We start from the raw sequence: 12587 nt of genomic DNA, 5'->3' as shown, positions 1-12587 counted from the left end.
AAGAGAATGCCAAGAGTGTGCAAAGCAGTCATCAAAGCAAAAGGTGCCTACTGTGAAGAACCTAGAATATAAGACATATTTTCAGTTGTTTCACTCTTTTGTTAAGTATATAATTCCATGAGTTAATTCATAGTTTTGATGCCTTCAGTGTGAATGTACAATTTTGATAGTCATGAAAATACAGAAAAATCTTAAATGAGAAGGTGTGTCCAAACTTTTGGTCTGTACTGTATATTACAATTTTTTATATCATTTTTTCAGGCTCTATCATCTCCTGGCAGTTACCTTGGTTTGTCCTTTGGAATAAGTTCCCATTAATATTTTTAAATGAGTGATATATGTATGTTGTTGAGTGGCTGTTTTTACAATACTATTTGTTCTTTTTGAAATAATAATTAATAAAGAATATGATTTTAGATAAAATCAAGCACTCAGCATGCAGTCTGCCTTTAGGCTGGGGTCCCACACTTGGCTGGGAGGGCTTGTAGCTTGTGTTTGATATGCAGCTGCTTTCCAATGCATTAGTAGAAATGAATTGCAAAAAGCTGGCCTATTTTTAATGGTCGCACAGTTTGCAGAAAACAATAGCAACAGTATTTGAGTTAGGAAACAAACATAACAACACAAAACTCAATTTGTGATAATCAGGGAGCCATCTGTGTACAGAACCCTTTTATGTTTTTAATTTTGCTTTATATAATTTTTTCCCTAACCCCACTACTGCTGCTATTATAGTGGTCCTGGTCTGTCACAGCACAGCCCCCAAATGCAGAAAACATCTCTTGCTATTTTGGTGAACTAGATCCTTTGACATTGTTAAAAAAAAATCCTTGTCTGACCCTATATAAGTGACTACCAATAAGTTTGAGGATATTTGATTATGTAATGTTTTTGATATACCAAGGGGGTACATTATTTTAAATTATATATTAAAGAATGTTTTTAATTCATTACAATAACTTTCAGAAGGCTAATCAGTGAACTACTGTAGTTTGTTGTTTGAGGATAGTTTTCATTTAAATTGCCACTATTATCAATACTTGGCAAGAAAGGTTACGTCCTGTCTTATAAAATATAGCATTCACCATAAAAACATTATTTTTGTTATGCATTTTTCATTGATGATACTTGGAGCTCTGCCTGGACTTTCTCATCCTGTTATGCTCTGACAACATTTGCCAATTCCAATATACCTGATTGTGTGTGCTATTTAGCTTATTTGACTCATTTAATCGGTAATGGTGAACATTTTTTGTTGTCTGTGTCAACATTTCCTTTCTCTGTTTCCCAGTAGACATGGGTGCAGATTCAAAATATAAAAATTCAGCAAATCATTTGATTTAACCCTTTCCCACCATCTGCTTTATATAATGCAACCAATGTCATGTTAAAGAGTTGGCGGCTAACTCCAACAGCAGTAATCATAGATAGCGCCAATCAAAGCTGTGTAACCACTTACAGTAAATGCTGCTGTCGATCTATGACAATGATATTTAAATGATGTGATCTGGGGCAGGTTTTTTTCCAATGACCGTAGTTCCCTATGAAATGTAATTATCTTTATATTTCCATTAAATCTATCCCATGTTTGGGCTTTACTGTATATTGGTAATTTCACTATATAATGCAATACTAGCCCTTATAAGGCAGTTGTTATTCAGGTCAGGAGACCAGAAGTTGGAAAAGACCATGCTTGTGCTTTGAATGTCAGATGATTAAAACCAGGACTAAATGAAACTATTGAAATAATTGCTTGCATTAGTTAAAGGGAACCTGTCACCCCCAAAATAGAAGGTGAGCTAAGCCCACCGGCGTCAGGGGCTTATCTACAGCATTCTGTAATGCTGTAGATAAGCCCCAGATGTAACCTGAAAAATGTGAAAAAGAGGTTAGATTATACTAATGCAGGGGCATTCCCGGTGCAGTCCGATCCGATGGGCATCGCGGTTCGGTCTGGGGCCTCCCATCTTCTTACGATCATGTCCTCTTCTGGTCTTCACGCCACAGCTCAGACGCTGGTGTACTTTGTCTGCCCTGTTGAGGGCAGAGCAAAGTACTGCAGTGCGCAGGCTCCAGGAAAGGTCAGAGAGGCCCGATGCCTGCGCACTGCAGTACTTTGCTCTGCCCTCAACAGGGCAGTCAAAGTATGCCTGATCAAGAGCATACAAGAGGAGGACATCATCTGATGAAGATGGGAGGTGCCGGACCGGACCACAACACCCATCGGACTGGACCGCAGAGGTGAACGCCCCTGGGTGAGTATAATGTAACCTCTTTTTCTCATCTTTTGGGATACATCGGGGGCTTATTTACAGCATTACAGAAGGAGAGAATATGTGCTGCTGATCCTGGCTTCATCGGCACATTCAAGATCTCCTTCTTGAGCCCTAACACTTGGCGATTTTGAACCTGGCGAATTTAGCAGCAGAGTCCCAGTCTGCCACACTGAGCTGAGTAATAAATCTAATTTTGGTGACTGAGTGAGTCAGTTTAGCATTGAGTGATTGCAGTTTCTATGGGGCACAGTGCTGATAGCATTTATTGAAAGGGCACGATGTGGCTAATCTTTGAGTGAGAAGGCATAGTGTGCCTAATCCTAAACAAGGGTGCACAATGTACTACATTATAATGAAGAGACACAGTATGAGTAATTTTTAAGTGAGAGACAGTATGGTTAATCCAATGAGGCAATGCATGTGTTATTTCCTGAAAAAGCAAGAAGTTATAGTCAGAAGAGTGAAAATGCTAAATTTATATTTTTGTACATTTAAGATAGATTTTGATATGCAAAAAAATCATTAAAAATACTTTTATCACAAAAGCCTGATGTAAACAATAAATAATTGTTGATTACAATGTCTTTTTAAATTAACATTATGCAGTAGCATACTAGCCAGTCATAGCCATAAAAGACATGTTTTGGTGTCCTTCAATGAATGTGGGCTTATGGTAATGTTAACCCCTTCACAATGGCGCTATATTCCAAGACCCATAGCTTTTCCATTTTTCAGAATCTGAGGCTGGGTGAGGGCTTTTATTTTGAATGCCAAGCTGACATTTTTATTGATATCATTATGGGGAAGATATGATGTTTTAATCACCTGTTATTGCATTTTATTGCAATGTTGCAGCAGCCAAAAAGTAATTCCGGTGTTTCGATTATTTTTCATCTTACGATGCTTAGCGATACCAAATGTATGTAGTCTTTTTGCCCATTTTTATTTTTATATTTTGAATGGGTCAAAAGGGTGGTGATTTAAACTACTATGTTTTTTAAACATTTTTTTCTACTTTTTACTTTATTCCTTAGTACCCTTAGGAGACTTTAAGCTGCTATCATTCAATCGCTTGTGCTAGACATAGCAGGGCTACAGTCCTGCTATGTATAGCAAGAACTATCATCACCTATGAACACTTGCCATGGGTCAGCATTCAAAGGAGATCTGCAATGACAAACACGGGGGTCTTCTGCAGACCTCTGACTGTCATGCCAATGCATCTGTGCCCTGCGATCATGTGACCGAGGCACCATTGGGCAGGTTGGTGACGCGCTTCTGGCACACTTGTGTTAAATGCCGCTGTCAGTGATTGACAGTGGCATTTAAAATGTTAACAACCGCAAATCAATTTAGCTATCATGTGCGGGGAAAGATGGAGCCCCCATCAAAGGTAGGGTCACGACCTATGACGTTCCTATATGTCATACGTCATCAAGGGGTTAATGTGTGTTACATATCCTTATAGGTTTAGAAAGGATATTCTGTAGGTCCATCGAAGTTCAACGTCTTTAGACAAATTCTTTTTATTGAAATTTTACAACATTTTTAATATTAGGAGGGATGCGAGAAAAAAGGGAGTTTAATGGAGAGGTAAATAGGACAAATATAGGGGGGAATAAACCAAACAAACAATACAAATAGGTCACTAAAATTTAATACTTGCATAAGAGACATCAAACAATGCTTTTCAGTACTATAATTATTACATGAGTATTGTTAAAGTATTTATATAGAAAAAAAGACATATATTGTTTAATCTAAGAACTCCAAAGTTTCCAGCCTTATTGTTTACCAAAAGTTTAACGTCTTTGCATGAGACAGTTAAGTGAGCTTTTCCCGATGCATACATTCAGATAAGTTTACAAGTACATTGGGCTCAATGTGGCTAATTCTTTTGTTTTGGTCTTTAAAATCTAGCTAATATTATTGGGTAAGGGCTGATTATTTTTTCATTGGCATCAGTGTATCTATTTTTCAATTAGGTGCATAGTGTGTAGCACAATTTTATTAAGAGGGCACAGTGAGCGGCAGTGTTATATTCAGGTGATGTAGAAGTATTTTATGCAAATAAGTAAAAAAAAATTCCAAAAGTAAATTTCCATATTTGGACATACCACTGACACGTATATTTTTGAGGAAATGATTGGTAATTATTTGATATTGATTTACTAAAGAAGCCAGTAAATGTAACTGATCAGCTGAAAATTACATTTTGTGTTACATTTTTGACATTGGAATACATAGGAGGTGCAGATTGTAACTTTGTGAGCACATTATTCACTTGCGACCGTCAAATCAAAAACATTTAGACATTTTCCTACAATGTACAATTATATAATGTAGCAAAGGACAAAATCCAGAAATCACTAACCAAGACGCAAAATCAAAGTGATTTATTTAATTAGTGGTACATGTAAGTAGTAAAACAGCCTCATAACCTTTTCACATAGTACAACCCCTTCTCATGGCTTTAGTGTATTGACAGGCCCATGTCCCTTAAATAGTACAGAACTTTATTGACAGCCATTAATGTAATACTAAACAATGTACAACCCAAAAAAAAAAAAAAAAAAAAAAATATATATATATACAGGGCTCGAAAAAATAAGGGTAACACTTAAGCAAATGTAACTTCTAGTCAATCACACTTCTATGAAATCAACCTGTACAGTTTTGATGCAACAACGATTGTGAATCAATTTCTCCTGCTGTTGTGCGGATGGAACACAGAACAGGTAGAAATGATAGGCAATTAGCAAAACAACCCAAGGAGTGATTCTGCAAGAGTTGACCACAGACCCTTTCTCTGCTCTCATACCTTTTGGCTGTTTTGGTAACTTTTGGATTATGTCATTGCTCTCACCCTAGAGGTACTGTAAAGTAGTATGTTGTCTACAACCTACAAAAGTTGGTCAGGTAGTTCAGCTAATTCTGGATGGCACATCAATGCAAGCTGTGGCAAGAAGTGTAGCTGTATTTGTCAGCACAGTGTCCAGACCATGGAGCAGATGCCAGGAGACAGGATAGTACACCAGGAGACATGGAGGACAACTACCCACCAGCAGGACTGGTACCACCTTCTTTGTGCAAGGAGAAACATGAGGAGCAGTGCCAGAGTCCTGAAAAATGACATCCATTAGGCCACTAGTATCCATGTGTCTTCTTAATCTGTCACATGCAGACTCCATGAGGGTGGTATCAAGGTCTAATGTCCACAAGTTGCTGTTGTGCTTACAGCCCAACATCATGCAGGGCGATTGGCATTTTTCAAAGAACACCAAGATTGGCAGATTCAGCATTGGTGCCCTTTGCTCTTGACACATGAGAGCAGCTTCACACTGATCACATGTGACACATGTGACAGAGTTTGGAGATGCAGTGGAGAATGTTCTCCTGGCTGCAACATCCTCCAGCATGACCGGTTTGGCAGTAAGTCAGTAAAGTTGTAAGCAGAGATATATTTGGAGGGCCACACAGCCCTCCATGTTCTAGCTAGAGGTTTCTTGACTGCTATTAGACACCAGGATGAGATCCTCATACCCATTGTGAGACCATATGCAGGTGGTGCAGTGGGCCCTGGGTTCCTTTTGATGCATGACAATGCTGGGCCTCATGTGGCTGAAGTGTATCAGCAGTTTCTGCATGATGAAGGCATTGAAGTTATAGACTGTCACCACTGCCAATCATTCACATCTGGGACATGATGTTCCATCTCGCAATGCCACATTGCACCACAGACTGTCCAGGAGTTGACTGATGCTTTAATCCAGGTCTGGGGGAGATACCTCAGCAGAACACCTGCTGCCTCATCAGGAGCATGCTCTGGTGTCATAGGGAGCTCATACAGGCACGTGGAGGCATAATTTCCTTATCTTTAGGCATTTCCACTGAAGATGGATCAACCTGTAATTTGATTTTCTACCTTGATTTGGAGTATCATTCCAAATACAGACCTCCATTACATTTGATTTGCATTGATAATTTTTATGTTTTATTGTTACAACTAGTGTTGAGCGATACCTTCCGATACTTGAAAGTATCGGTATCGGATAGTATCGGCCGATACCCGAAAAATATCGGATGTCGCCGATACCGATACCCGATACCAATACAAGTCAATGGGACTCAAGTATCGGAAGGTATCCTGGATGGTTCCCAGGGTCTAAAGGAGAGGAAACTCTCCTTCAGGCCCTGGGATCCATAGTCATGCAAAAAATAAAGAATTAAAATAAAAAATATGGATATACTCACCCGTCCGGGGGCCCCTGGACCTTACCGATTGTAACCGGCAGCCTCCGTTCCTAAGAATGAGCAGTTTAAGACCTTCGATGACGTCGCGGCTTCTGATTGGTCGAAGGTCCTTCACTCGCTCATTCTTAGGAACGGAGGCTGCCGGTTACAGCGGTAAGGTCCAGGGGCCGCCGGAGAGGTGAGTATATCCATATTTTTTATTTTAATTCTTTATTTTTTACATGAATATGGATCCGATTCCGATTTCCGATATCACAAAAGTATCGGAACTCGGTATCGGAATTCCGATACCGCAAGTATCGGCCGATACCCGATACTTGCGGTATCGGAATGCTCAACACTAGTTACAACGCTTTTTACTATGTAATGAAAAAAAAAAGATTTGCAACAGGAATATATTCAGTGATATCTAGGATGTGGTATTTTACTGTTCCCTTTATTTTTTTGAGAAGTGTATAAAAACAAACATTGCCCAAAAAAGATCTATCAAAGCTCAATATGTTCTTTATATAATAACGTGCAAGAAGATTTTAATTGGAAAGAAGAACTATTGAAATAATTGATATCATTCAGATCTGGCCTTCCAACTTCAGGATCAGTTAAAGGGAAGGTGCCATCAAAAAAATTTTTTTCCAGCGATTGAAAAAATTTAAAGAATTAATGTTTACATTTTCTTAAAAAATATTATCATTTGTTTTTAATTTAGTAAAATATGAAAAATAATTTTAAAAGGTTTGGCATTTCCACTTTTAAACACTAGGGGGAGCAGCTAATGAAATTTGACAAAAACCTAGTGTACAACTAGCTCACATTACTGCACTGCAATAATTATGGGCTGAGTCTGCTGACATGGGTGTGATGTCACTCCTCTCCTCCCCTTCTGGTGTTTGCTAGGGGATGAGAGGATTCAGGAACACAGTGTGCAGCCATTTTGTTGGTGACTGCAAAGTTATACTGACAACTAGACAGTCACCGAGGATGGCAGGCAGCAAGGATTCTGGGAGATATATGGTGGAGGGAGCAGGGTGACAGCAGCACAGAGTATTTCAGGAGAGCAGTGTGCTGGTCTATGGGGGGCACCCTGTTTGGTGCGCAGAGCAGCCAGGGATTGTACATAGAGCGCTGTCTTTTATACACATGGATGGACCGTCTGCTCCTCAGAAATCCAGGAAACATTTCAGCTGATTGATGGCCTGTTCTGATCCAGACATTGCATGCAAAGACCTCATTCCCCTCCTCAGATCCTGTCTTCTCCATCCTGACCTGGCGATGTGTGAAAGCGAGGCTACAGGCGCAGTCCGGGGTGATGCTGGGAAGGAAATGTAGCCATATAGTAACGATAAACATGAGACCCCTCTCTTCAGCTGCCTCACCAGCCCTCCCCTGAAGGCACCTAACTGGAGGTCATGCTGCCCCCTCTATTACCCCAGACCCGTGTGCAGCTGCTCAACCGGAACCACCCTAGATTGGGTCCCCTTTCTGCAGATAATACTTCCATAGTGTTCTCACATAATACCGCCATATAGATCACTCATAATACCGCCATATAGAGCACACATAATACAGAGCACACAATACCGCAGTATACTTCACACATAATACCGCCATATACTTCACACATAATACCGTCATATAGATCTCACATAATACCACAGTGTTCTCACATATCGCCATATAGATCACACATAATACCGCCATATACATCAAACATAATACCGCCATATACATCACATAGTACCACCATGTACTTCTCCCATAACGACGCCATATAGATCTCACATAATACCGCCATATATAGCACACAAAATGCTGCCATATAGAGCACACATAATACCACCATATAGAGCACACATAATACCGCCATATAGAGCATATCGCCATATAGATCTCACATAATACTGCAATATAAGCACACATAATACTGCCATATAGAGCACACATAATACCGCCATATAGAGCACACAATACCGCCATATAGAGCATACCGCCATATAGAGCACACATAATACCGCCATATAGAGCACACATAATACCACCATATAGAGCACACATAATACAGAGCACACAATACCGCAATGTACTTCACACATAATACCACCATATACTTCACACATAATACCGTCATATAGATCTCACATAATACCACCAGTGTTCTCACATATCGCCATATATATCACACATAATACCGCCATATACATCACACATAATACCACCATATACATCACATAGTATCGCCATATACTTCTCACATAACAACGCCATATACATCTCACATAATACCGCCATATAGATCACACATAACGGGGGAGAGGACTGCATAGGAGAGGATTAGATACACAGCTCAGTCAGTATCATACAGAATAGGATTAGATACAAGGCTCAGCACAGTATCACATAGGATAGGATTAGATACATGGCTCAGCAGACAGTATCACACAGGATAGGATTAGATACATGGCTCAGCAGACAGTATCACACAGGAGAGGATTAGATACACAGCTCAGTCAGTATCACACAGGATAGGATTAGATACATGGCTCAGCACACAGTATCCCACAGTAGAGGATTAGATACACGGCTCAGCACAGTATCACACAGGGTAGGATTAGATACATGGCTCAGCACAGTATCACATAGGATAGAATTAGATACATGGCTCAGCAGACAGTATCACACAGGATAGGATTAGAAACACGGCTCAGCAGTCAGTATCACACATGATAGGATTAGATACACAGCTCAGCAGACAGTATCACACAGGAGAGGATTAGATACACAGCTCAGTCAGTATCACACAGGATAAGATTAGATACATGGCTCAGCACACAGTATCCCACAGTAGAGGATTAGATACACGGCTCAGCACAGAATCACACAGGGTAGGATTAGATACAAGGCTGAGCACAGTATCACACAGGATAGGATTAGATGCATGGCTCAGCAGACAGTATCACACAGGAGAGGATTAGGCCGGCGTCACACTGGCGAGTTTTACGGACGTAAGAGCGCAGAAACTACGTCCGTAAAACTCGCATTACATACGGCACAATTATTCTCAATGGGGCTGCTCCTATTAGCCGTATATTATGGTTATGTATTATATGGTTTTCTACGGCCGTACAAAATCGCAGCATGCTGCGTTTGTCAGCGTATTGCGCAAATAATACGCCAATGAAAGTCTATGGGGGCGAGAAAAATACGGATTCCACACGGACCTGCAGTGTGACTTGCGAGAAATACGCAGCGGTGTTAGTGAAAAGTCGGTAATTCAATTGCCGGCTTTTTCCTTCTCCTTCACAAACCCGACAGGATATGAGACATGGTTTACATACAGTAAACCATCTCATATCCCCATTTTTTTTGCATATTCCACACTACTAATGTTAGTAGTGTGTATGTGCAAAATTTGTGCACTGTAGCTTGTAAAATAAAGGGTTAAATGGCGGAAAAAATTGGCGTGGGCTCCCGCGCAATTTTCTCCGCCAGAATGGTAAAGCCAGTGACTGAGGGCAGATATTAATAGCCAGGAGAGGGTCCATGGTTATTGGCCCCCCCGTGGCTAAAAACATCTGCCCCCAGCCACCCCAGAAAAGGCACATCTGGAAGATGCGCCTATTCTGGCACTTGGCCACTCTCTTCCCACTCCCTGTAGCGGTGGGCTATGGGGTAATGAAGGGTTAATGCCACCTTGCTATTGGAAGGTGACATTAAGCCAGATTAATAATGGAGAGGCGTCAATTATGACACCTATCCATTATTAATCCAATTGTTGGTAAGGGTTAAAAAACACACACACACATGATTAAAAAGTAGTTTAATGAAATAAACACAGCGGTTGTTGTAATAATTTATTGTTCTCGCAATCCATCAGGAACACCCTCGCTTGGAAAAATAATAAACACACAAGATACATACCCTCAGCTGACCCGTCACGTCCCACGAAGTAATCCATCTGAAGGGGTTAACTAATATTACAGGCAGGAGCCCTGCAAATGCAGCTGTGCTCCGTGCCTGTAATCCCCGGCGAATGAATGAAATGTAGGTCATTGACCTACATTTCCTTCAGTCGCGGTGATGCGCCCCCTGGTGGATATCCTCATATGACCTGGAGCGTGGGAAAAAGTTCCCAGGCTGCAGTTCATGAGAACATCCACCAGAGGGCGCCTCACAGCGACTCAATGTAAGTACAGATCCTGCTTTCCTTTCAGCACCCAGGGATTACAGGCACCAGCGAGTGGTTTATCGCAGCTCATGCCTGTAATATTAATTAACCCCTTCAGATGGATTACTTCGTGGGACGAGACGGTTCACCAGAAGGTATGTATCTTGTGCGTTTATTATTTGGCCAAGCGAGGGTTTGCAAATGGATTGCGAGAACAATAAATTATTACAACAACCGCTGTGTTTATTTCATTAAACTACTTTTTAATCATGTGTGTGTGTGTTTTTTAACCCTTACCAACAATTGGATTAATAATGGATAGGTGTCATAATTGACGCCTCTCCATTATTAATCTGGCTTAATGTCACCTTCCAATAGCAAGGTGGCATTAACCCTTCATTACCCCATATCCCACGGCTACAGGGAGTGGGAAGAGAGTGGCCAAGTGCCAGAATAGGCGCATCTTCCAGATGTGCCTTTTCTGGGGTGGCTGGGGGCAGATGTTTTTAGCCACGGGGGGGCCAATAACCATGGACCCTCTCCTGGCTATTAATATCTGCCCTCAGTCACTGGCTTTACCATTCTGGCGGAGAAAATTGCGCGGGAGCCCACGCCAATTTTTTCCGCCATTTAACCCTTTATTTCAGCAGCTACAGCGCTGAAATTTTGCACATACACACTACTAACATTAGTAGTGTGGAATATGCAAAAAAAAAGGGGATATGAGATGGTTTACTGTGTGTAAACCATGTCTCATATCATGTCGGGTTTGTGAAGGAGAAATGCAAAGCCGGCAATTGAATTACCGGCTGTTCACAGATATCGCGCTGAATGAAATCTAAATACAGAATATATATATATATGTGTCTCAATGACATATATATATATATATATATATACTGTATATATGTTTTCCCTAACATTTGAGCACATAAATCCATTAGATGTCGGTTTTGCAAGCCTGCGCGAAAATCTCGCAGTACGGATGCCATACGGATTACATACGGAGGATGCCATGCGCAAAATACGCTGACACACCCTGCCTACGGATCACTATTTTGGGAACATTTCACCGTATTTCGGCCGTATTACGGCCGTAAAATACGGACCGTATTGTCTTACGCCGAGTGTGACGCCGGCCTCAGATACATGGCTCAGTCAGTATCACACAGGATAGGATTAGATACATGGCTCAGCAGTCAGTATCACACAGGATAGGATTAGATACATGGCTCAGCAGACTGTATCACACAGGAGAGGATTAGATACACAGCTCAGCAGTCAGTATCACACAGGATAGGATTAGATGCATGGCTCAGCAGACAGTATCACACAGGAGAGGATTAGATACACAGCTCAGCACAGTATCACACAGGATAGGATTAGATACACAGCTCAGTCAGTATCACACAGGAGAGGATTAGATACACAGCTCAGCAGACAGTAACACACATGGGAGGAGATACACTGCTCAGAGTCAGCACCACAAGGGATAGGATTAGATTCCCTCTCCCCCTCCCCACTGATACTTACGGCTCCCTGCTGAGTCCTTTCTTCTCCCTCCCATCCTTGGTCTTCTCGTCCTCCTCCTCCTATAGCTGCAGGGCTCCTGCGATTATCCTGGGAGCTGGAGCTCACAGCTGCACTGTGAGCTCCAGGAAGATGGCGCTGATCTCCTGCCTCTGCTGTGCAGGATGGCTCAGGGGGCGTGGCCAGACACAGCAGAGAGCAGCTTATAATGCTAGGTATAGAGTCGGCTCCCGACCGCAGATCTCTATGCCCTGGGCTGCCGTAATTGCAGAGTGTAAGTGTCGTGCAGCTTCACTTAGGCTACTTTCACACTAGCGTCGGGCCGACGTTCCCGACGCTAGCGTTGTCTCCGCCGCACAACGGGG

The sequence above is a fragment of the Ranitomeya variabilis genome, chromosome 4 (genome assembly GCF_051348905.1).
Source record: "Ranitomeya variabilis isolate aRanVar5 chromosome 4, aRanVar5.hap1, whole genome shotgun sequence".
In the NCBI taxonomy this organism is placed as follows: Eukaryota; Metazoa; Chordata; class Amphibia; order Anura; family Dendrobatidae; genus Ranitomeya; species Ranitomeya variabilis.
Note: the sequence above shows the minus strand (reverse complement) of the source record.